A 27650-nucleotide genomic window follows, 5' to 3' on the forward strand; every position below is an offset into this window, starting at 1 on the left:
GACACCAGTAGTTGAACCACTGTTCTGGGGGATGTACGAGCGGAGCTTGACGCCACCTAGTTTTGTAACTTTAGTCAAATTTCTCAGCGCAGTCTCATGTGTGACGTCGATAGCCAACACATTTTTTCCTGTGTTGACCCTAATGTCTGCTATCTGATTTGGCGCCACCGCTTCAAGTTGCACCGATACGGACTGTCTGTTGAGTCGCTTCAGGTTGTCGGTAGCGAGTTCTGGTACAAATAGAATAGTACTGACTGCGGTATTCTGAGTTGCTCCTACCGTTGGCGTGCTCGAAGACATGGATGCCCTGGTGGTGTGTCTTCGTTTCACCTTGCGGCTCCGCACAAGCTCGAAGGTGTCATCGGGGAAGTCCTCACTGCTGAGCGAGTAGACGCTGGTGTCATCGCCGTCGGTGTCGCTCTGGAGGCCGGTCCGCTTCCTAGACGCAGCCGCCGCTGAAATCGCCATTCTCGGCATAGGCACGGGGACGTCAACGTGCATCCGCGCCACGATCCATGCCGGCTCTCCAATGATGTACGCAGAAATAAGGAAAAAAAACAGCTAAGCTAGAGAAATAGCTTTCTTGCTCGCAGACACTTCGTCTTCGTTTTCCAATATGAAGGAGAATTTCAATAGCAGTTACGTGGCTGCGAAGCACCTGTATATTCTAACACGAGAACCTGGATGCGTCCCTTGTAATATTGTCATCGCTGTCAACATATTGCGATAGTTGCAGCCTACCTGTTTTTTTTTTTCGCTTGTCTCTCGCGAATATCTGTCTAGAACTGAATTTAAGGTTGCTGAATCACTACTCAGGTGGATGCCTCTCAACCAAACTTCTCAAATTGACATGAATTAAAAATGATACCGTTATGCGAATGACAGGACGTAGAAACGTTGTGGAAGCTGCTCTTCCTGGCTGTCAATGAGGATATCGGTAGATCTGTGCATGCAAGAGAAACGGTGACGTGATTGCACTTTGGAACACAAACTGATATTCGGATGACGACCAATTTGCGTTACGCCAGTTAAACGACTATAATGCGCTTCATTGTTTTTTCTTCTCTCGTCTGCGCGTAGTGACAATACAATCCGTGGTCTAACCGTCGTGTTGTGCTTCTCCGAAACGCGTCAGTTAATAATAGAAATGGCCTCCTCTCTTGCTGTGTCTAAAATGTTAAAAAGAACACTACAGCAAGAGTAGCATTACCTCCCACCTAAAATATAACTTCTCATTTAGCCCGCATTGTTTATTTCTCAGAAAACAATCTTGTGTGAGCCTCCATCTTATTTCCTATTTAGCTTTTCCTATTAATGACATTGAAGCTGCTCATAAATTCAGAGAGAAAAGTTGAACTGTGCTTTAAGTTGCATTGACACGTCGCAAGAAACTCATGGGCAACCGGCTACGCAAAGTCATAAAGAGAAGCCGACCTCATTCTTTCTCCCACGTAAGCGAGAAAAGAAAGAGGTGCTTTCAAAGGAAGGCACTCGACAAGCAGAGTTGTAGTAATTGGAAGAAACTGAAAGCATGTGACAGGTTTAACCTGCCAAGAACCAAGAGGCTAGGATGCTCTAAGACTGCTGACGCAACGCCTTTAAACGCACTAACTTATGTGACTGCATCAATAAAAAAAATTTTCCCAAGAGAGCACTTCAAGCTAGAAGGCCTACAGGAGGTAAGATTTCGTTAGGAGCTCGCCTCTTGCACCAAGGCACCTTGGCGCGATGCCAGCACTCTTGGGACGTGTGTTGAACGCCCAACAAAATAGAAAACACAAGACAGAAAAGCTAATTATATGAAACAGAAGTAGAAGGCCTCTTAAGGGGATGGAAACGTAGAAGGTTGGCAGCGAAACACGGCAGGGATTCTGCGCCACTTCTCAAGCACCCTCTGTTTTGTTACATGCCATCCCTTCTAATAAATAGGGTCATTCATTAATTCTTGTTACCTTCGACCAAGCACCAGTTTGGGAGAAACAGGCCTAAGAAGTTACTCGTTCTTTTCAGCATGCTACAAAGTCATTCAGCTTACACTGGCTACGCGCATAGCTTGATGTGTATTAGTGAGCATTTGTTGCACTTGAATGACTATCCAGAAATGTGTCTTCGTCTTCACACTTCTAGTCTAGAAGACAAACGCTCGTACCTTAGAGATTTGCAGTGACTGCATGCACATACGGGACACTCTCCCTTGCGTCTTTCTTATACGAAGGCAGGCGCTACAGCATCTCCAGCGTATACTCTAAGGTGCTATTTGCATGCTATGAACACAAGGGCATCGTAGATGCCTACACTGATCTCACGGTATGCTTTATCTAGTTAAAGTGCTGAACTGAATGAGTTAGGATTGTAGTTAATTGGAAACAACATGGATTTCTTATCTACATTGCAGGTGAGATAATTCCGACGAAGTGTTATATAGTCAAATGGGATGGTAGTTTTGTCTCACAGGCCACCGCAAATTTCGCGCCCCTTCACGCAGCATTGCACTTTGTCAATTTTCTTATACAAATGGCATTAGAAGCGCATACCACTCTTTGATATAGAAAGGCATCCATGTAATGTTTTCCAGCTTTCACCTGTCACAAGTCAAATTACCAGGGCGGCGATATGGGCTCGTTGGTCGGTCATCATCGAAAGCTATCTGTAAGCGCAACAAAGCAAGAAAACAAGAAGAAACGAAGACGAAGGCAAGTGCTAACTAAGTGCTAACTAAGTTATCGCATGCCTTCGTCTTCGTTTCTTCTTGTGTCCTTGTTTTGTTGTGCTATACAGATACCTTTCAAATGACCAGCTTGCTTCTGAAATCAAGAACGCGTTCTTTTGCATAGCCTAATTTGTCACTCGCTGACTGGTAAGTGGATGTGGCTTATCCAGCGAAACACCGGAAATTTATCCTCATGGTTCAAGGCACACTACCCTGCTCGTGATGTGAAGTAGAAGAATCAATGCTTCAGGCACACTTCGCGAACTGGATGGAGAAGTTGCTGCCATGCTGTGAGCGCAAGTGGCCTTTGTAATAGTTCTCTAGGCCTGCCTGCGTTTCACCGCATGATACTTCTGTTGCTGTTTTTTCTGCGAGGAGAATATACGATGGTAGAAGTTTCGCCTGAAAGTGGAAGCTGAAAGCGGTGTCCTTACGTCACATACTTGTTTGTCTATCTGTAGTGCATTCACCGACCGCGAGCTCTCTGCTTCACAGTCGTTCTACTAATCTCATCACTATGACTGTTTCTTTCAGTTAATTGGTCGATCTGATTGCCCTCTGTTTCAGCGCTATTTGGCTGCTGGCATTTCGCAACAGTTTGTTGTAAAAAAAAATAACTATAAGAAAAGCAAGTAAGCAACCGTCTGGGGTGACGTTTTTCGACGTGTAGCGGAAGTCAGTTCTTTAGCCAACTCGCTTGTTTATAAGCGGCACTGCGTAGAAGGTCACTTCCGCCTGCCTTTTCTTTTGTCATCTATTTATTCTGGTGTCTTAGTCTAATACACTGCAGTCCATATCCGTGCCATTTTTGCTGCGTGAAGCCGAGACGTTGAGGACGGCAAACATCCGAGCTTTGTTCTCGCCAAAAAGAAATTGCTTTTTCCTTGTGCAATGTGCAAAAACGTTACACGAACCTAGTGAATCTATGATTGAAAAACCAAAAAGGGTTTACTCCGACTTAACAGAACAACTTAGCCACAAAAGCGTACAGACGTTTCGTCACCTAAGCAGGCATCATCCTCAGTATACACTGACCCAAATGTGACTCATTTGTGTCGGTGTATACTGAAGATGCCACCTGCATAGACGGCGAAATGTCTACACCATTTTGTTGTCATTTCGTTAAGTCGGAGTAAATCATTTTTAAAATGTAGTACAATGTACAGAAGGCTGTTGAATGTGGACGATGCGACTGATTGGCGACACGTGCAGTATTTCGTGCTCGACCTGCGTTTTCGGCACTTTGTTTTTGCTGCTTTTCTGTTTTATCAGGCACCCTCTGCTGGTTCCTGAATCGTACTATAGTTTTCAGAGTACAATCCTCAGTGCTGAATGGAAGGGCACAGGGAGGCGCAGAAACAAATATTGTTCAAGGAAAAATGGGGCGTACTGCTACTTGTCATAGAACTATGGAAGGTCAGAGAGCCAGCTTTCCACGACGCCTTTCCGAACTGTTCTTCTATTACCCTTCTTTTTTCTTAATGGTCATGGGTAGCGCTTTCTTTCTAGACCACGGAGTTTTGTCTTTTTCATTTCTCCTAGCTGTCGGCCTTAAGGCCACGGCATATCGAAGTCGTTTTCTGTTTCAGAGTTTTCATTTTATTGCTGAACCGGCGGCTACAGGTGTAAACGAGTACTTTTCCAGGTGTGTTTTCTGAGTGTTCCAGCTGCACCTTTCGCACAATGAAATACGTAAAATTAACTGTTTTTCCTTCATGCGTCGTCAGTAATAATCAAAGGCTGGTAATAAAGGGAGGTTTCGACATGGAGACTTGTAAGAAATGACTGTCCTGTCCTGCAACCGAGCGGCTCCTTAACGAGCGGGGCCGGGAAGCAGCAAGCCCTTTGAGCCTCTCATTGAGCCTCTGATATTGCGCACTATAATTGTATTGGTTTGCAATGGTGGTGCGCACTGTATTGCAATGTGTCAGTGATAGTTTTGTTATTACGATAGCAATTATAGTCCAGGCGCATTATCGACGTGGCCGTGATGTTCCGTATCAAGTCTAAGTGCGGTAACACGGTGGACGCGCACAGTATGCTGTAGGTGTGAGTGAAAGCGTGCGACCATGAGCCGAGGTTGGTGGCTCGGTCTCGCGCGCAAGGGAGGAAGGTGGGGAGGAAGCGCGCTGTCTTCCATTGCACACAAGGCACTACGGCAGCGGCTGCGTCTGGCGCGGCTGAGCATGGCCGCGCGGGCCCTGTGTTGACAGAAACCTGCCATCAGTACAGACTCTAGATGCACCGAGAACAAATAGCTTCGTGTGCGCTGTGTTCTCGCCGCTTAGTTCGCGTTGGAGCGAGAAGCCGAACAAAGGTCAGATCGCTTGCTACTGCTGCCGCTCTTCGTCACGCCAGTGTTATGACAACGAGTGCGCGCGCTCATCGAGTGAGAGTTTATGTTTTCATGTGCGCTCATTAAACTATGCTTCTTGATTTAGTTAATACACGAATGTTCGCGAGGCAACTACGATCCTTACTTCGCATAGCTGTCTACTGATTTGCTATCGCAATCGATGCTTCGCATTTCAGGCAGAACTGTAATTTTTTATTATCAATGAGTTTTATTATCGATAAAAATGGAAAAGCATCAGGTTGCAATAGGTTAATACACTTTATCCGAACCAGTAGCATTAAAAAGCATGACCCTCTTAGAGGGTCATGCTTTTTTAGCTAGAGTTGTAACATAAATCAGAGTGATAGCCAGTGATTTAGCAGCTCCTGGTTTCAAGGCAGCGTCATTTCAAGGTACAATGAAAGGAAAAAGTGTTTTGAGCTGTATCCTTCTAAAACACCAGAAAACCTACGATTACAAAAGTCTCCCGCTAATTTCACCGTATACCGTAAAAGAGGCTAGTTAAGCCACGAAAGACGCCAAAACAAAAGAACGCATGCTTATGCCTCCTAGAAAATCCCGCAAAAACTCACCATGACGTCAAAGATTTTGACAGCGTTTGCTCAGGCCAATTCTGTTTATATCAGCAACGATTGATTACACACTGCAATGAGGAAGTTAAAGGTGGCATTTAGCAAGGTTCAGGAATTCTTACTGAGTAACAACCATGGAAATGCGACACGCTATGTTGAAATCAGTGACGTGACACTAGCGTACCGGCACTGCGATTTCATCACAAATTAAAACAAATGAAATCATGCTCTCATTTTTTTCTTATAGTAATCAACCTCTCACCGCGCAAATAACGAAGATGGTATTTTGAAACAATATTCGATCATCCTATATTCATGACACACTCTAGCCCTATATATTTGAAACTCGCAAAGGGAGGAAAGGGCTCGCCGCCACCTAAATACGCGAAATTTGGGCGCTGGTAAAAGGGTGCCACATATCAGTTGAGATTGTAGTTCCTAGTTATGTGCCTCAAGTGCGATGTGGCCAATATAGAGAGGAGTGTGAGAACAAGACACCATAACCGCAAAAGAAGACAACCGAATGCAGTGATTCTAGTTTTTACCCGGTAAATTTGCTTTTAATTATGCGGAATTAGTTTTTGTAGTAAGCTGGTTCCATTCTAAGGATATGCGCGAAGTCACGTACTGAAAAAAATTAATGACGATTACGACACTTCTTAATGCGAAATTTGATAGCAGCTGTATACGATCTTTTTTTTTCATTTCACCATATATTCGCTGACGCAGAGAATCTGTCTCGTTCGGCACGTTGCAAACGAAGCGATGTGTGGCGCGACGGCCTGGCTAATCGAGACGGGTGGGCGCGATACTCAGAAGCCGCTCCAGACAGACTTCCGCTCATGCAATGCTTTATTTCCAGACCGACGACACACGCTCCTCTGGTGCCATATCGTAGCCATCATCATCGCAAAGCCTGCCTTGCACGACACTAAGCTTTTCTTCTTAAGCTTTCTCGATACCCTCATCCTCCGTTTTCCTGCCTCATGGTTGGTTCCACCTCGACGCTCTTCGTCCGCTTTCCTCCTAGGGCTGTCATCGCTATCGCCGTCTTTCATCTGCCGCTGCGCTCCGTGTTCGCTTTCTTCCTTCGCTGTGTTTGTTCGTTTGGTTACGAAGGACAATGGCGAGGCTCGCCTCAGGAACGGGCGCTGAAGAACTGCGCTCTAGTGCGTTATACTGCATGATTCAGTTCCGCTGGTGGATGCGGTAGGAGCTGCGCTGTTGTCTAGTACTTATGGAATCGAGATCAGCATCCCTGAAATCAAAACCAACTGAATTATTGTCGAATTTGTTGATGAAGTTCTCAGAACACAGGAAGACATGTGTTAGGGACTCTTCAATAAAATTAAATGCGCGGCCCACGGCCGTAGGTAGCCCCTGACTTCGTGCACAGCAGCTCCATATTCAAAGCTTCGAGAACGACCTTTTTGTCGTTATTGCTGGTAAAAGCCCAACATTTATAAGCAGATAGATAAAAGCGCAAATGCCACACGAATTTCCGCATACTTCTGAAGTCACCCGAAAGTGAATGACCTTGTTGAATAAAAAATGCCCCGCTTCGGCTCCGCCTATTCGAGAGAGAGAGAGAGAGAGAAAGCTTCTCTCCTAACATCCATTCAGTGACTGGGCCTTCCTGGGGTCTCGGCATTGCAACTTCTGTTCCCCGGCTGGTATCACGGCGCCCCCTTTAAGCACCTGCTTAGGTTCCAGGAGGACATTGGTCTGGTGCCTAAGCTGTAAATGCGCCGCCTGCTTGTCGCTGTCAGCTATATGCACTGCGACCGGGATGGCCTTATCTTTCTTATTACCTCTTTATTTACCCTTCTCTATCCCGGAGGCGCTGATACGTGCTCTCTAAACGGATGAAGAAAATTGTGCCTTTTATCTTAACAGTCACTTCTCTCTATCAAGACCACGGAAATGCTCATTGATGATATCCAACATTTGAAGGATGGTGGTGGTGGTGGTGGTGGTGATGTTGAAGCAGGCGGGGTTAGCCTGGCATACATAGCCGGCAATTGTTCCGCCTGATCCTCCTTCGAGTTCAGATCAGTGGTGTGTCACCAGGTGTCGACGAGCCCCGTGTCTCGCAGGAAGGCTATAAGAAGTCGTTGCGCTCTCTTCCTCAATGCCGCGGGCCCTCCGGGGAAAACAACATCTTCAAAGGTCCTGTGCGTGAGACCGCTTTTTTGTAGGTTGTCGACCATTACTTTTCGTTCCGTGTCGAACTGAGGGCACAGCCAAATGAAATGTTCGATGTCGCCAATGTCACCACAGAAAACACAGAGTGGGGAAGCGCGAAGCCCAGTCTTGAATAACCAAGCTGGGGTGTACGCGGAGTCGGTCCTGATGCGGTATAAAAGCGTCGCTTGTTCACGTGTAAATCCATGAGTCACACAGGATTCGTGTGGATTCTTGAACATCTCTCTAAAGTAAAGGCGGATTGCACCCTTAGGGTTTCGAAAAGCTTTTGGAGCTTTCACTTTTGGGACAGATGTCAGCGCTAGGCGTGCCAGAGCGTCAGCTTCCTCGTTCCCATCAATTCCTACGTGTGATGGAATCCACTAAAACCTTATGTTAAATCCTTTGCTCGTTAGGTCGTCGATCAGTGCCAGAGACTGCCTTGTAAATTTCTCTAGAGGTAGGCCCCGATGTAATCTCTGCAATGCTGACTTGGAATCCGTCAGCACCACGACATCTCGTGCAGAAAAGGCCTGTAGTTTCCGCAAAGCCGCGGTGATTGCGGCACTTTCGACTGTTGTAGAGGAAACTACGCGATCCAGTCGGCCAGACCATGACACATCAAGGGATGGTATGCAGAATGCCGCTGCACAGCTATCTGTTTGTGCGCACACCGAACCGTCTGTGTACACTTGTAGATGGCTTTGAAACACATTGCTCAAGTGGTCCAGCACAATGAACTTGGCTTCGGCAGTTGAAATGGTGCGTTTCGTCGGTAGGTGGGGTACATTGAGGCTGCAGGTAACGTCCGGAAAAGACCATGGCGGGTAAAGGCGACTTCGTTTAGGCCATTCCAATCCTAAAAATCGGAAGGTGTTCAGCGCCGCATGGAAATGTGAGCGAGTTCTTGCTCTTAGCCGCCGGAGAAGCGCCGTGCCTGCCCGTGACTCGCCCAGCCTTAATAGCTGCGTCAGCAAGGCCTGAGATGCCAAGAGGCGGAGTGGAAGAGACTCTGCCTCATTAGTGACTTTCTTGTTTGAAGCCGCCGTTGGAACTCCCATCGCCAAGCGAAGTCCCTTTCTGTGCACTGCCTCCAAGCGCTCGAATTGACTCGATGACGGTGATATCAGAGGGAGCTGATAGAGAATGCGGCTTGTTATCAGTGCAGCGTTCAGTTTAAGCATGGATATAGGATTGTTACCCCAACGTATACCTGCCAATCGACGAAGTGCGTTGATTCTTTGCACTGATGCAGCCACAACACTTTCGACCGCACCACGCCATAGCAGCTTGTTGTCGATGGTGACGCCCAGGAATCGAACATGAGTTGCACGAAGAATTGAATGCCCTCTGATATTCAGCGTGAGACGTGTTGACTTGCGTCTCACTCCCGGGAAAAGCATGAAGGCCGATTTTTCTGCTGATAAAGATAGGCCAAGCGTCGATAAGTGGCGATCGATAGTGGAGATTGCGGCCTGTGCTATTCGGGCCAAACGTTTGTGCTGGTACCCCGAGATCCAAATGCAGATGTCATCTGCGTAGATGGACATTTTAACCGCCATCCGACCTACTTTCAGGGCATTTGGAAGGCTGGCCATGGCAACGTTAAAAAGCAAGGGGGATAGGACACTTTCTTGTGGGACGCCGAGGGAAATTCGTGGCTTGTCACTCATTATACTTCCGAGCTTAACTTGGACACATCGATCCCTGAGAAATTCATGGACCAATCGAAGAGCATTTCCCGAGACGCCCATGGCTCGGAGTCCGTTGATGATGCCTGCATGAAGCACACAGTCGTATGCCTTGGCAACGTCCATAAAGATGGCGAGTGTGGAAAGGCCGTCTGCGCGATGGTGCTCGATATGGCTCAGTAGATCCAAGACACTGTCCTGGGCACTCAACCGTGGACGAAATCCAATCATACATGATGGCAGTCTATTTCCTTGCTCGAGATACCATGTTAACCTCGTACATATTAGTCTTTCCATCAACTTTGATGCGCATGATGTTAGCGATACTGGCCGGTATGAGGTGAGGTTTGCAGGATCCTTTCCCGACTTGAGCACTGGCACCACCCATGCTGTCTTCCATGCTTCTGGGATCTCTCCTGTGCTCCAGACGTGATTAAATATGTCCAGAAGTGCTTGTTTTCGCTCATATGGCAGATTTGTCAGCATCTGATTGCTGATCGAATCGGGACCCACAGCACAGCGTCTTCTTAATTTGCTAAGCGCCAAATTCAACTCACGAAAGGTGAACGGCGTATCCATGGTATGCGATGCTTCAGACAATAGAGGGTTCGATACTCCTGCTGATCTGCCAGATGTGTAGACGTCTGCAAAATCTTCTGCAAGGGTTTGCAAATCTTTTCCTTGCTTTAAAGCCAGTGCTTCGAATGGCCTGGGCAGGCGAATCTTTCCGGATAGGCTATTCATTACTCCCCATATCCTTGTCATGGGAGTAAACGCCGATAAACTCTCACAGAAAGCAGCCCATTGAACTCGTCTTAACCTTTTTGTGTGACGACGGATGACAGCGTTTATCCTGTTGAATTCAGTTTTCGCAGATGGATTGCCTGTTTTTCTCATTAGTTTCCGCTCCACTCTCCTACGCGCTGCGCAGAGGTTCTTTAGTTTCAAATCAGGAGTAGGGAAATGATCTGGCAGTTTCAACATTGAGGTAGCCACTCTTTTGCTCCGCAGCATATCTGCGAACAGCTCACCAGGGGATTCGTCCAATGCTTCTCTGTATGTGTCCCAGCGGGTCACAGCACAGAATTGTCGTCCAGCAGTGTGAAATCCGGTGATGTTCGTGAAGATCGGAAAGTGGTCACTGCCCATCCTGTCTGGGGCCGTTGTTGACGATACGACAAGGTCTGGAGAATGGATAACGAGGTCTATGGCACTCCATGAATCTGGTGGCCTGAAGAAAGTCGGTTTGCCATCGTTCGCGATACATAAGTCAGCAGCATCCGCGGCTGTGACAAGTTCCTTGCCTCGGGAATCTGCAGTCTTATCTCCCCAAAGCGAATGATGTGCGTTAAAGTCGCCACAGATTATTAGAGGATAGGGGCAACGAATGCAAACGTCCTTTATGAACGCCTCCATGGAGACCTTCCTGCGCGGACTTATGTACACCGACACCACACTGAGTTTTCGTTTTCCTAGGCACACTTGCACAGCGGCGACTTCCAAGAAGGTAGAACAAAGGTCTTGCACTGGTAAGGTGACGTGAGGTATTTCTCGCCTGATGTATATCATCGCACTTCCATTCGCAAATGATGGTATACTCGGATTTCCATGTCTGATGTACCCTGGGATCGTCCTTCCATTTGGGAGACCGGCCTCCGAGAGTGCTAGAATTGGTATAGGTATGTCTCGAAGGAAAAGGCTGAGTTCAGAAAGACGCTGTAGAATACCGGCGCAGTTCCATTGCATTATTAAGGGCACTTTTGGGCGACGGAATGGACCAAGTGGGCGAGACATTGCCATTATGCTACTGAGTGTATGTGGAAGTAGAGCAGAGTATTACTGACTCAAGAGCCAGCACTGCTTCCAGCATATCCTTCGTCGAACTAGCAGGCATCTTCGCAACGTGGGAACGTAGTGCCGTGAACAAAGCGCGTATCACATGCTGGCAGTTTTCCTGCTGACTGTTGCCAAGTGGTACTTGAGGTCGGTTTACTGCGGCCGCATAGGTGCGTTTTTCGGGCTCTTTTCGAACAGGTTTCTCAGCCGCTGAGACCGTTTGCGTTGGCTCAGTAACTTCATTTATCGGTGTGAGACGCGGGAAGTGGGATGCGTATTCTGTTTCCAAACCAGGCAGTTGTGGCGCTCTGGATGTCTTCTTCGTGTTCGATGGCACGCTTGCACTCTTTGGACCCAGAACAAACAACTTATTTCTTCGCTGAGCAGCTGTCCGCGCAGGGCATCTACCGTAGCTAGCAGGATGATCACCGCCGCAATTTGCACACACAATGTTGTCTTTACTAGCACACGTCTTAAAGTCATGAGGTCCCCCACAGCGCTTGCACCTCTGTTCCCCACGACAGTACTTAGCGATATGTCCGAAGCGCTGACACTTAAAACAGCGTGGTGGTGTCTCCACGTAGTCGACAAGCTCGTGTCTTGTGAAACCAAGGTTGATCTTCTCCGGGCGTTCAGAATTTGGAGCAAATGTGAAGCACTAACACGGTGGTTCTAACATTTGAAGGATTCTGAACGAGCCTAGTCGCATTTCGAGTACTAATTGCACCCTGTGTAGTATGGTATGGTACGGTAAAACTTTATTGAGGTCCTGCAGATCATGAGTCATCACGAAGCGAGCCGCTCCCACGTGGGGACCAGAAAGCCAGGGCTTTCGGCTGCACCTAGGGCCTGCTGGACCACCCAGAGTTGGTCAGTCAGAACAAGGCCGCGGAGAACCGTCTGACATCCAGCTGAGCTGTTATCAATGATAGAGCGTGACCTGGTGCACCAACAGAGCATAAGTTCTAATGTGACTATTTTTCCGCAATTTCCGCAGGTATCACTGGTGTAAGTATATAAGACCGATGGATTTGGATACGTATTCGTTTGTAGTAGACGGAGCGCTAGCGCTTGAACTCTATTGAGCCGCGGATGAGGAACTAAGTAGGTTCTACGGTTGAGATGATACTGTTAAGTAATCTCATTGCACATGGAGGGCATGACGCTGTCCTCTGGGGAGTCGTCTTCCGATTGTTCGGAGGGTAGTGCGGTGGACACGGTCCCACGCAGCCCCGTGAGATGTCTCGTTGTGGTTGGGAGGCGCACCCTCTATCTGCCCTGATGAGCAGGAAACCAATAAATGAAGTGGTGCGGGATTTTCTTGCCCCCAAGAAGTCTCAGGACCTGTTTGGAAACAGTGCCTTTTTTAAATACTCTAACTGCAGACCTTGAGTCACTATGCATAACATCCCGTGAGCTATTCAGCAGGGCTAGTGCAATAGCCAGTTCAGAAATTTTTCCGAGCCCCTGGTTCAAACCGAAAAAGAACTTTATTGAATCATAAGTTTGAATTGTGTATATGGGTGGAGTCCGTGTTCCAGGTCCCCACTGGATTCTGGGGCTCACCGGGCCTGGTCGAGGGTCGCCAGCTGGCATCCCAAGTTCATGACTAAAAAACATAGGTGACGGCGCTAAGGAGACGAGGACGAAGTGAGACACAAACGACAGATACGGGCGCCTATGTGTCGTTCGTGTCTCACTTCGTCATCTGCTTAGTGCCGTAGCCTTTGTTTTAATTCATGAACCAACTAGCTCAGCAACAAGTTTTGTTAATTCCTAAGCCCAGTTCGGTGAGGCAACATTGGGGATTCCTTGTCGACCATCGACCGTGATGATGGTGAACGCCCGACGTCCCTGAAAAGAGGCGGTATCCACCAAACTGACCTGTCGCTGATCAATGTGTATCCCCTCCTTCTACCGCAATTATAATCCAGGTGCATGTTCCTAGGTATGGGCGGGACCATAATGTTCTCACGAATCGACGAAGGCCCTTCAGAGAACTCCTCCGCTACTCTATCGGGGTGATGTCCAGGTTCCTGCAAGATAGATCTTTCTGCCTTAATGTACCCTGTAACCTTTTTAATATTGGTGATCAAGCTTGATCACCTGGGAGCTGCAGAAATTATTTATCTTGAGATCTGGTTCCTGATTTCTATACTTCAGCGAGGAACCTTAATCAGCAGTTTTTCACGGAAACATGCCATGTGTGCGTCGCAAAAAAGCAATACGTCAAAGTAATCGACTGGGCCTTCGCAACGAGAGGGAAATACTGCGACAACATTTTGAGGAGCTAGTTGATTCATGTTTGCTATTTTTCACCAATTTGCACAAGTCGAGATCAAGGGCAGCGCACAAGCACATTCACTAAGGAAGCTCAGGCGCAGGCATAATTCCTTTGAACGCGCTACAACGACCAGACTGGCATCATCATGGAGCGCGAGCTCCCACCAGCCTCAGCTCATTGCGGTCATGTCATTCAGAAATCAAATGGCCTTAACTTTTCTATTCCTCCAGCAACCCGGGTTTCACTCGCAAGCAGCTGACGAGCTCGCCCGAGCACTCTACCAGTGGGCAACTCTAGAGCAGCGAGTTCCAGGGATCAAAGATAGGATCACGGCGTACAGCGAAATTGTAGATCATTACAAACCCGAAAGAAGAACTTTTCCGCCTCCGCATCGGTCTCCCTCTCTGGAGAACGTTCGCATTTGGCGGCGCCTCCAGGGATACAAATATACATCACCACATTGGATTTACTTAACACAGACGAGGGACTATAGCGATGTCCTCTGCAAAATTTGTAAGCAAGAAGGTACGCTAGACCGTATAATATGGGATTGTGCCGGCTCCCCAGGGGCCAAGGAAAACATTGACAGTAGGGAAGCCTGGGAGGCCTTGCTCCAGAGCGAAGCTGAAGACGACCAGCGTCGAGCAATCCTCCTGGTCGTTGAGGCCGAGAAGATTCACCGTCCTCAACGTGCGGAGACTGCTTCGTCCTCCCCCACTACCTACGTGTAGGTTAAGAGGCGGGCACCCCAGCTCGGTGGAATAATAATGTTTTCAATCAATCAATCAATCAATCAATCAATCAATCAATCAATCGATCGATCGATCGATCGATCAATCAATCACTCGCAATTCCACTTAAGCAAATTCATCGGACTGCCAGCCTATCCTGTTTGCTCCGACAGCAGGGACAAATGCAGCGCAACACCTATCCAGTACTGCGCGTCTCTGCTTTAAAATACACAAACCAAATATATAAACATTTATCGTGGGCGTAACTATATTGAACACTGCTTATTCAAAAATAAACTTCATCGAATTGCAATATAATTGACGCCGAAGCACGAAACTATTGTTTTGCATACTAATCAGTGCCCATGCTGCAGACAGCAGTGTCTTAGCATGTTGTGTAACTACCACTGTTTTAGCTCTCGTGCCGTCGCGCTCAGGCGGAGTGTAGTCAGTTGAGTGGCTATCGAGGATTACTTTGCCTCCTGAAGTGACCAAAAAACGTTATCTACCGCGTTCCAGAAACCGTTGTCTTGCCAAAGCTGAGGAAATAGTAAAAACACTCAGAAAACTAATACAGAACGAGGGCGTCACGGAGACTTGAAGGCGCACTTAAGCATCGTAAACTTCATTATTCTTTCTCTTTAGTGTCTCGTACAAGAGGCTTGTTCTTGAGAGAGTATACGAATTCAATTAGATGTATCGTAGCCAAAGTGGCCCATTTCGAGAGGTCTAGGAGAGGTGGACTGGCTCATACAAGACCCTGAATTAAACATGCACCATGAATTTAAATGAAGCGATGAACGTGTCTAGTTGGCACGCATTCTTGATTGAACGAAAATATATAAGCTACCACGGCAAGGATGGACGAAGCGGTAACTACCAACTCTTTCATACTGTCAGTGAACTTGTTTATGTACGTGGTGGTAGGAATATAATAAGTGGCAAAATCATGAACAGGTGAAGACGCGTTGCGCCAGGCAACAAATTTACCTCGACTCGTTGACCAGTGTGAACTCTATCTTCGGTAAGAGTGATAAAAGTGCTGACGTACTGGTCTTTTCAGTTTGCGATGGCTTATTCGTTTCCTGCCATCATAATTAATTGTTTCAGTGTACAAACAGCGCAACGCCATCTTGAATCCACCTAGAAAGCGCAAGCGTCCACATGGGCCGGAACAACAAAGACAAGATGAAGATGCTCTTAAGGCAGCAATTCCCTAACCAGACTTATTTTGTAACAAATCCATAATAGAAGCCGAGGGCTGTCTGCTGCCTTTCAATGAATATTTTATGCATTCTTTTTTGGGGAGCTAGGATATTTGCGCAGATTAAAAAAAAAGTCTTCGTGTATACCACTTCTCTTTAAGCTGGGTCTTTGTGCCAACTACAATATGTGCCCAAAATATGCATTGTGACTGCTTGCCTGTTTATATGTGTGCACCTAAGTAAAGCCAGTGTTCTGCGGTGAAAGTAATGTCAATTTCTTTGGTTACTTAAACTTGCCACTTTGACAAACAGTAATATTTGGCCAAAACCACCGCTAATCGCCAGGCAATCTCAGCAGGTTTAGCGTAATGGCAAGGGCGTGACGCGACGCCACGAAACGAAACCTTGACAGTATTGCTCTCAAAAAGAAACGCTTTTACAGAGATGGATGCACTCGCATAGAACCTAGCAGTCAAATTGACTGTAGCACACCAAGCGGATAGGCAGGAGACTAACCCCCAACATACGGTTTCGGTTTCCTGAAGAAGGTTATCAGCGGGCAGTTTGAATACTGGAATGCGTTGCTCATGGCGACGGGCCTCCGCCCGGTGTTCCGGTACTTTTATACATTTGTTAGAGCGTCTATTTTAATATATCACCCTCAGCTAGTTGACTGCCGATGCTTTTAAGGGCAAAAACTTAAATCGGTAAAGTATTACCTTGCACTTACCACTACCATTACAGTCAAGGTAATGCTAGTGGTTCTGTAGTTTCTTCAGCTTCTTGTGGAGCCACGCAAAAGAGACACCTCAGACATCAAGAGATATTTATTCCACAGCACTGCATGTAACAACTAATTCAAAATGATGCCATTTTTTGCAGGTTACAAACATATTAAAGCACTCTGACAAATATAACAAAACAGGGAAGCAATGCAGTATAGTCAGAGGAAAAGCAAATGTTAGCAGGCGTAGAAAACGCCAACACATAGTAAAGCTACCGCAACCACACAATGAATTTAATTTCCATGGTAAACGAGAAGAGAAAGTAGCTACTGAGCTCATAAATAAATAAAATAATTAACTATTTAGCTCTCGAGCAAACTGAACAAACTCCATCATATAATATAATGTTGGGATAAGAAAAAATAGTCCCTTCGGCTTTTTCTAAGCTGGTAACCTAAAGACTCCGAGCCAGCTATGTCCAATTTTACTAAAGCTACGCAGCGTGCGTCATTTTAGGAAGAAGCTTTAGCTGAGGCGCAACTCCGACGCTGCCTATTTAAATACAGGTAAAACGCAAAAACGCCTTTCTGATATAACCCCTGACCGATTTTAAAGAAATTTGTTGCATTTGAGAGAGAAAGCTACAATCTGGTGACTGTTGGAAGCGGAATTTCGAATTCGGGCCTCAATTTTATGAAATGCATTATCAAACATACGGAAGTTCAAAAAATATAGATGCACGAAGTTCATAAATTAATAAATCTGCATCAAGAACAGATATCGCGGTTCTTAAAATGTATCATTACATCATTCAAAGTGGACAAATTGGATATGTAAATTTATATCTTACATGAATATGTTACGCTTTGTACAAGGGTTTTGCAAATGCTGTATTTACATGCTGCTGAAATTTTTCGAGGTTCATGTGTGACATATCTATTTTGCCCGCTTTAGATATACTATCAGATACAATTAACAGAATTGTGATGTCATTTTGTCTTGCTGAGTTAAAGAGCTGTAAACTTGATATTTTCCTTTATTAAAAATGTTTAATTTGTGGCAATTTTTATAAACGCTTGACACTCTCAATCGAAAATTTAAAACAAACAGGCACTACATAATGGGTTTTCCTTTCAAATGCAACAAACCTCGTCAAATTTTGTGCAGTGGTCGCCGAGAAAAATTAATTCTCCGTCTTCATGTATTCGGATAGGAGGACCCGAGCAAAAGTTTCTTCTTAAGGAAAGGTAAAAAAAACACTGCCGCACCTTTTGTTCAAGACGCAAGAGCGATTCTGATACAAAAGCAGCAGGGGCTTCTTCTGCACGAGAGACTAAAGTTCGCACGAGACTACACGCTGCCTAAACGCACTGAAATGCAAATGACTTGCGGCTCGGCAACGCTTGCCTTTACGTCATGCATTGAAAAGCCACAATAACGTAGTCACAGCTATTCAACTTATTTCATAGGTAAAAGCGTGTCACCTGACTAGGAAAAAAATTTTAAAGCATAACCTTGTGTGTCAACTTAACTTTCAACAAATATTTTACCACTCTCACCAGCCAGCGGCTCTGCGGAACAGTAGGCTTTCACGTGATTATGTCGTACTTCCTTGGGCCAGATTCGCCTGTGTCCTCCCTTTAATATTTTGTTTCTTCTCTATGGTGGTTCTGCGTACCATTCCTTACAACCACAAGGTGGAAGAGTCATGAGATATGCATCCATCATTTCCGCTTATTGCCAGCGAGGCGAATACGAGGCAGACATGACCCTAGAAATTGCAGAGATGCAATCCTATAACAGCGATGGTTTTATGCTGCCGGCATTTTCAGCCAAGGTGATTTCTTTTCGGCAAATAAGAAAACTAACATGACTTCGTGTTTTCACTTCAGGGTGAAGCGCTTGAATTAAAATAATGTATAGCTAAGGCGCTTTAATAACTTGCTTCGCCAATGTATTTATACAGTGTGTTCCGGCGAACTTTACCCAATCTGTTCAATGAAAAAAAATACATTAAAGAAACGGTGCAAGATGCGGTTATAACATCTGTGATGTTGGACCGTCAGGTCTTTGACGACTGACCACTATTGGTCTGAAAATAGTGTCTTGCATCATGTTCTTTTGCATTTCTGTTCTCGCTGAACAGCTTAGATAAAGTTAGCATGACACCGTATATTCCGCGAGTTAAAAATCTACACTCATTTCGCCTTTCAAGGCGAATCACACGCCGACACCATTCTCGCAAGCTTGGCACATTTGTGCATTAAGACACTTACCCGCCATGGTTGCTCAGTGGCTATGGTGTTAGGCTGCTGAGCACGAGGTCGCGGGATCGAATCCCGGCCACGGTGGCCGCATTTCGATGGGGGCGAAATGCGAAAACACCCGTGTACTTAGATTTAGGTACACGTTAAAGAGCCCCAGGTGGTCTAAATTTCCGGAGTCCCCCACTACGGCGTGCCTCATAATCAGAAAGTGGTTTTGGCACGTAAAACCCCATATATTATTATTATTAAGACACTTGGTGACATTTGTATTATTCTTTAATTGGTAAGAACCTTAGAACACTGCACTATATATTCCGATTCCGCACATTAGCTTTCTTCATCTATTAAAAACAATTTCCAAAGCAATCTTAGTTCGTCAACGGCAAAGCGCCCAATTGCTGGGATACTCCACCAACGTTTCGTCAGTGTTTTGACATACAGTTGTCAACTGAAATAATATATTTCGGTAACGTAAGCTAACTGTAGTTATGTAAATTCACCCCAGTAAATCTGTAGTGGTAGAAAAGGTGTATTGAAATGTGTTTCAAATTTGGGGCCACATCTGTCCTGTGTACGATAAGGGGTTAATGGTTCTGCCATTCGCTTCACTGTACAGTGCATATGAAAACGCGAGAAAACTAATGATATTTTCTTAAACCGCGTATAACATCTCCGCTATTTTAGGGACTGCGCAAGGAAGGAAAAACAACGAAAAGAAACAAAGGCTACAAATTGCAACCTCGACAACGTGCCTTCCTGCACGCCCGAGTCGGAGATACTCAGCGTGCTGTCTCGGGCATTGAATAAGAAATTGACTAAAGTAAATAAGTAAAGCAGACAGAAAAAGTAAGCATTGAGGTAGATATATATCGGGTTCTGATTGAACCTGAGTTTGTGTACATCAATCAGCTCGCACCAGGGCGAACTACAGCGTACGATGTTGTTATACAATCGCGCTTGCCCAATTGCTTACTTGCACAAGCGCGATATTTCTTCTGTCGTGTACGTTCGGCAAATCCCTCTCACTTGTACCGAGAGAAGGTCATCGAAAGACCATCAAACAACCACCCTGATCATGCCCTGTAGTTGTCCCATGATGCCGAGAAATTCCCCCCCCCCCCTCGTATGTCGCACTACGACATAAGCATCGTAGACCTGGGCCCAAGGACATCATTTCGCAGAGGCTGAACAGATGCTTTAGGCGAAGCGGAACATGAACCTCCTTTCTTTTTTTCGGTTTCTTTCACGATTTAGTTTGGCAATTGTATCTCAGTTTCAAATGCTCGGTTAGAGTAAGTTCAACTGACTACATATATATTTTTTGAGGGGTGGAAGTCGTCAGCCTTTATATCCCCAAGGGCAAGCCCTCTTGCAGTTATATTAGCCCCCGCGGTATCCCCACGACTATAGTGTTGCGCTGCTGAGTTTGAGGTCACTAGTTTGATCACGGTTGCAAAGAGTACAAGGGTGTTGTCTTGGTTTATTGCCTAATAGACAAACAGGCGCAAGTAATTGAGTTAGAAAAGAGATTGAGCACGTCCGTTTTTCTCAAAAGGAAACTGCAAGATGAGAAACTCAAACGCTGGCATACTCTGCTGAAGCAAACAAATGGAAATTAGGACTTCGGGACTCACTTTAAAGTACATACACTTGAGAGAAGACACTTATTCCATTGAAGAGCGATGCGTTAGTTTTGAAGGCCAAGAATTAAAATGAAGAAGTTCCTAAATTAAGGGACTCAAGTTGCTTTAGGATCGCAGAATTACATCAATGCATGTGAAGGTCTCATTCTAAGGTGCGTAACGATGAGCGCCAATTTTAGTGCACGTTGTGTAGTGGCTGAAGAAAACTGATCGTGCTTTGACTATGTCGTTGATTCTTCCTTCTACTTTTGAGCCAGATCCTTGGTTTCACCATGTTTTTTTGTGAGGTGTGTACTGCTGCGGCGAACAACCCTTCCTATATGCAGGAGATGAAGTGTGAAGCGGCCGCGTTGGATCAAAATTTATCGAGCCGAAGTATTGGACAAAGAATGCTGTACGTCCAGAAGAAAGCGAAATCAGCTGATGAGGAGGACTTGACGTTAAAAAAGCAAATGAATATAAGAAAGATATCGCAGAGCGAACGAACAGTCTGACAGAATCCCAACTCCTTCTGTTTTGATATATTTACTGGTTGCTGTCTTTGTTTTCGAAAAGCCCCGCAAACCGCGTTTACATTTCGTGAGCCCGTGAGCACTTGTTCTCGCCATATGGCTAGCTTTCATATCGCCTCTCCTATTCATATATTTCTTTTTTTCCTTTATTGAGCGCGGAATGCGTAATAGCTTTGAAAAACTTCTGCTTTATTTTTTCCGCGTTCCGAAGAACTACTTCGACCAGAGCTCCGAGACAGTGTAACTTTAGCAAGCTGGCCACGCTTTTTTTTTGTAACAATTCTTTTCTTTTTTTCATTTTCGTTGGGCTTTCTTCAAAGTTGAAACGGAGCCGTGCTCCTGCTATCCCCAATATATGTCACTTCAGTGGAATGAACAGATGATGATGATGATGATTGACAGTAATTAGCGCAAGTCCAGGTATGGCCAAAGAGCGCCAACGCAAACTAACAGATGGTGAGAAACGAATAGAATCAGACGTAAAAGAATACGTACAAAATACTCTTCAGTTTCACTCAAAGAGACCTTGAGCACTTGGTAATGTGGACCTGTAGCGACAATGTATCCCACAATGCTCACGCCCTCCAACAGCTCGCAGTAAATATTGTCGGCCAAACGTGAATGTGAGCTCAATGACAGCCAATGAATGGAAGAATGTTTGATAACCGTGGGTGCCTCTTACAGCGAAGCTGTATATGGCTAGCCGATTCGTCCGTCCATCCGTCTGTCTCCTGTAGGCCGAAAACTCCTCCGGTGCAACCACATGCGCATGCGCGAAAAAGAAAAGAAGAAAAACTGGGGCTTACGATTGTCTGCGCCAGTAGTGAAGTCGTTGTTCTCCGTCGCAGGAGAACAACGACAACAACAAATTTATCTCCGGCTCCCAAATGGGCAGGCCATGGGTATGAGCGCAAGCAGCAACTGCGTACCGAGGACCCGGCTGCTTACCGAGCCGTTGTTTAATAATCTGTCAGGATTAATTCAGTGAAAAACACCGGGTCCGCACGTTTCCACTGCGCTGGTTAACCATGTGTGCGGAGAGCTTCGGTAATTTTTTACTAAGCATTTCGCACACTGAAACGATTTGTAATAATGAAGACTGACCAGTGACGACAGCGAGCATAGTCAAGGTACACATCAAACGGAAAAGACTCCTTACCAAACAAAATTTTGATCAAAACGACCCCTAGCCAGTATTGGCCCTAAAGTTTTTGAAATATGAAGCAACGAAAATGAACCACCAAAAAGGAGACTTAAACTTCCTTGCGTCCATTCTGTCAACTTTCATTGCCTGTGAAATTTGTATAAGCACCGAAAGAAAAATTGGACGCGCACCCCATGAAATCGAAGCTGACGTTCTCATCGATTGGCGAGTATACGTGAAATAACTCGTGGAGGCAATCTGCTTCCTATGTATGCGCAGTAATCTTCGCATATAATTTATTATTTCTTATTTTTGTATTTCTGCATTTCGTTTCGAATGAATAAGTCTATTTTTATCTTCATAATTCTTTCCAAGAATGATTGTGTCTGTGTTGCACGCAATTTCAATGTGATGATGCTTCGCGATCGCACGGAATCCTAAGTAAAATATTGTCATTATCTTACAGAAAAAGTCAGTTCAGATGAACTTGAATGTGCGGAACCTAAACGTGCGGAAATTAAGTGTGATATCTTCGGCGGTCCTCTCAAATTACCCTGCATTTGCACGGGCACGTTTTATTTGGGTTTCAATTCATTTTAGTTGCTTCCTGGCGTTCTGATAACAAACTACTTACTGTCAACACATATCACACGTTGCTTTCATGCATGTGATCGTTACGGCACTTTGTCCGCGCTCGAATTTTGCTAAGTATTAAAGTATCCAAGACTTGTTAATTAGACGTGGTGAACCATAGCATTACGCTGATCTGTGACTATTAAAATGAGCATCTTATCAGGTGCCAGTATTAGAGAAAATTCAGTATTATCATTACTTGAGCACAGAACATCAAAGAATATCAATTTACTCCTTTCTTGAGACAAGAAGCCTGTTAGAAGACCTGATATATGACACTTCAATCATACCTCTCTGAAGAGGGGCTGTAAAAAGATTTCCCTTGTCATTTTCTGCCGAAGGGTCAGTCATTATAAAATAGTGTGTGAGCCTTTACATTTATTTATTGACCCTTTTCGCGGTCATTCCGCAGGCACTGCCATGTTTGATCACGTGGTGGCGCGTCCATTGCTTGCCTGAACTGCCTTCGTTGGCTCCATATGTACGATAGGTGTGTATGACGCCGGTGCGGCTTTGCAAACCTCTACTTCGGGGGATATCGCAGACGGTGACAGGATGGACGACGCGAAGCTTTGGCCACCGCTTCAGAGAACATGTGGAGGCGCATTCAGAGCTGATTAAGGTATTTCCCAACGGTGCGAGCAGCGCATGTGGTGATTCGTCCGAAAGCGGGGCTAAATATGTATTCCAAGCTATCCAAACTTTCCGCTCATGAATTTAATCAGGATTAGTGTGCTTTGCTCTTAGTTCTTTAGTGCGCAAATATTTTGAAGCACTGGCTTGCCGCTTTTCTGATTCAATAAATTTCCTCGGTGCAGTCACTATCTGATTGTTTTCTGCCTAATCGCTCGCCGGTGTGCTCGCTTCCGATAGATCTTTTCTTGCTGCGCGCAGGGCTTGAAACGTGGCTGTTTTGTATGTTGTAATACTTTGCAGCCCGAACATGTATTATCGCAATTAACTCGCTTACTCTTGTTGACCGTTACGAAACATTCAGCTTCGGCCATTCGTTCGCTATCGCTGTAGTCCGTCATTTATTGTGCATATGTGGTGCGCATATATTCAAGTGTGCGCCCATTCACTCGTTGACACATTGGCGATAGAATGGGCGTAAGTTTTCGTGCAACTTGGGGTAGACGTGTGTTGATACGGTGCGCGAAGCCTAACTATAACAGGATGAGGCTGTACTCCCTTTCTTTACTCGAGGCACTCACTCTTGCCAACGTTCCGGGGCTGAAGCACTTTCTTTAAAGGTTAGCGATACAACACTGGCGGATGTGCAAATTTCTGTATCCTCGAGAAAAGCCGTACATCTCGATGTGCATGCCCGTAACACGTACAGACAGTTGCAGCAGTGGTCCGCGAACTTGGCCACACAGATTCGTTCCATTCCTTAGTATGTCAGTCACTATTTTTGTAACCAACCACTCCACACGTCTTCGATCCACATGATTCAATCCAGCATGATTGACGCACAGGGCTTTAGTGAAAACTCAGTTGCATTTAAGACAGCTGATCGCACTGAAGCGAGTTGGTAGTGGTAATGGTTTCGTATTCATGCGCTGTCGCTGAGGCTGCGTGTGGCGCACTGCCGAAAGCGCCATCTTGTTTCTCAAGAAGAAACTGCTCCGCAAAAAGCGTCAATACACCGATCACGTTTCGTCTTTCTGAACGACCTCGGCGGTTCGGAATCGCGCTCCCTGTTTGGAGACACTACAGCGAGCTGCGTGCCCCAGGAACGGAAAGAGAACACACATCGCACCCGAGACACGCAAATAAGAGCTTAGGCAGGGAAAGTCAAGTGATTTTCTCCGTAATCACGCCGCAAGGTGGCTGACAACATAAGTTGGCAAGCTTGTTCGTACCTGATGACCGGGCGCATAAAGACATCAACTCGCCCAAGCATCGGCCCCATTGCCGTGTAGACAACGCTGAGGTGACGCCGAGACATTCTTAGCCTGGAGGTAATGATAGCCTATGCGTTAACGTTGTTGTTTCGCGATTAAAGGAATGGCGAGCCCATAAGAGCGAGAAAGGGCACTGCGTGCTTAAGGCGTCCAACTCCTATTGTTGTTCTTGCGAGTCGTCTGGGTGCGTGACCTCTCCTTTGCGAACGCTCAGCTTTTGTGTTTGTGGGAGGCCGTTATGGGAAACTCGGCTGTCGTCTGCTCGTTAAGCGTGTGGGCCTGTTTTCAGAATTACTCCTTTTTCGGCGAGTCGGTGCTTTGTGAGAGGCATACTTGCCGAAAGGGCACACACTGGACTTACAAACAGTAATGCGCGCATGTCTGTTGCATGAGCAAAGCGGCATGGTGTTTTACAGTGCAAAAGACCTTCTCCGCTCAATTGGTGACATTTCAACGCTTGTGATTAGATTCGAATAGGAAATCAAAGTCTTCACAGTGTGCTAAGAAAGAAAGAGGAAGAAAAAAATAAAATTAGATAATGTGCTCAAACGGAAGAGAAGCTTCTTGTTAGCTTCCTTGTACTGGGAAACGATAAGGGGAACACATATACACATATACACTGTTAAGAGGAAAGGGAAAGCGAGGAGCAGGCTGGCAACTGCCACCGGAAGGGGTACAACTCCTGCCTACTCTTCTGAAGGGAGCTGACAGCAACCCAGAAATGGGAGATAGGAAGGAATGGAGGAAAGTGGAAAAGAAGAGCAACAGGACAAATCTAAAGACTAAAGTAGAACACAGTACACTACGCACGTTGTTATGCCGAGTTTCGACTCCGCACCCGGAATTAAAGTGACACCGTGTCGAACAGCCTCCACAATTATTAATCACATCCATGGCAACTTCGCTATGCAGCTACTTGTGCGCTCCACGATGAGACGCCAAGTATAGCTGCACGCAATCACCGTTTCACCGGTAGTCGGTCCACAATATACACTACAAGGTGTTTGAACCCGCCACCTCCCATCTTCAAAGGAAGAAGCGTTAGGACACAGTACAGATCACACACAGTAGGGCCGGTCACTGAAGGTCACGCTACTACAGATTGTTGAATGTTCACGCTACAAACGTGAGCCTCACTTAGTTAACTCTAGAAAGGTTAGCAGGGCGCGATGGGCCTGATCACGTTTAGATGCAGAACATTCCTCGAGTGTCGCACACCGCAGGCCAAGGAGATGATAGTTTCTCACTAGCGACATGCGTTGCGCACTGAAAGAGGGACACTCAAATATAAGGTGCTGAAGTGTCTCGTAGCAACCACAAGACGTACACTATGGACTTGACACACGCCCTTGTCTGTATAAACGTTCATGCTCGTTCACGCAACCAACCCTCAGCTTGAGCAGTTGTGCTCTAGCGCGACGAGGCAAGCCTCGACCACAAACACGGGGCGGGAACGTTCCATTTGCGACGCGCTGATCTGGATGCTGCTTAAGTAGGTGGCGACGAATCAGGAGACGAGCGTCATCAAGCTTGCACGAAATTTCTGGGCAGTCACAGTTGTTATGAGCGCAACTTGAAGCGAGCCGATCAGCCTCTCCATTTCCGGCGATTCCTACGCGTGAAAGAAACACAGAAAGAGTAGCCCTGAAATGTGACCACCTGATCGTACAGATTTCATTAGTTAGTACAAAATGGTAAACAAAATATAGGAATGTTCAGACCAACTCCGCCCTCTCCGTCCCTTCTCCAGCTGTCGCGGCGTTGCCGCGGTGCCGGCGCTCCTTCCCACATCGCGCGTGATCCACGGCTCTCCGTTTCCGCGTCGCGTGGCTGTACGGCTGTCAGCCGTGTCTCTCGCTTCGCCGTTTGTAGGGCGCGCTCCTCAGTGGCATTTGTCGCCTCTGACAGTGCTTGTGCCTGGCTCTCCTCCCACCTCCACTCTTAGTTATAAGTTATAAGACAGTTATAGTGTTTCGTCCCCTTAGTTCTACATCCCACCCCGAATTTGTTCGGCCACATTGACGTCTGTTTGTGAGTGAATGAATGTGTGACCTCCACTTATTACCCCTGCTCTCCACCCATTTCCTCATTCCACCTCAGAAGAAACATTAAATAATAATTGCTAATCCCCCCTCTCCACGGCCGTGACGCACTATAATATGGCGCGTCGCCGGAATGCCGGCTCGATCGCGGTGGATCGCGATGTGTGCTGCCCAATTCGAAACGCAGGACCCCCTTCGTTCGGCACTTCGTGTTCTGCATGCGGTTGTCTGTTGCTGAAACATGGCAGCAGCTGCACTCGAAGATCGCATTACCAAGAAACGTATTCGTCGGTCCATTCTTTTTTCAACTGATAAAGTCGCTATATAGCTGCCAAGGACAACAAAAAAAGCCTTAATGGTAAAACTTTCAGCTCCACGTCACGTTTCGTCAGCGTTGTGAAAACGGGAAATTGCGTCTTGCAAAGCTTCCGCTTCCCGGCCGAAATTTCAAGACTCGTGACCTCTAGACAGCCATTCGCATAATCGACATGGTGTATAATGGCACTCGTTAAAATGGGTGTTAGGGCGAGTTGGTAAGCCATCTTACAGGTAGGCAGCCATGCAGCCACCATGCATGTCGAGAATAGAGCCCTTCAGTGCATTTTTGCAACGATACTCATTTCTGCAGTGCGGCACCGGGCGCCACCAACCATATAGAAGCGTAAGTGGAAGATTACAGCGGCGGTGAACACTTAGTAATCAGGTGTTTATCAGTGGCTACACGCATAATTTTTTTGCGAAATGTCTGTGCCAAGGAAAACGGTGAGTGCCACTTGCTTACGTGGCACTTGAAGATATTGAACATAGATGACAAAAACTGGCGCGAGGGGGGAGGGGGGAATCAGGCTTGCCCGTCTTGCTGCATTCACGCCTATGACATTGCTAGTACAGCTGTCGGAGATCAGTAGGCGATTGTGCAGTTGGAACCAGCAGCATATACTGCGTTGCTCATGCAAGGGTTGATGTCTGTGCAGCTGGTCGTCGACTCGCACACACATAAAAGATTCGAAAGTTATTGTTGCTGTTTGTTTTGCCATTAGAATAAGTAAACATCACGTTCTATTATTTTCGTACAGTAGTGTTGTTGAGGAGCCACATTGAAAACACGCGTCTTCTCGCTTTCTGCCATGTTGTCTGTTTGCTTAGCTTATCCCTCTTTAACTTAGAGTGAGCCCACACCAATTTTGTAAATATAAAACACTGTAAAG

Source organism: Dermacentor albipictus, chromosome 2 (genome assembly GCF_038994185.2).
Source record: "Dermacentor albipictus isolate Rhodes 1998 colony chromosome 2, USDA_Dalb.pri_finalv2, whole genome shotgun sequence".
NCBI lineage: Eukaryota > Metazoa > Arthropoda > Arachnida > Ixodida > Ixodidae > Dermacentor > Dermacentor albipictus.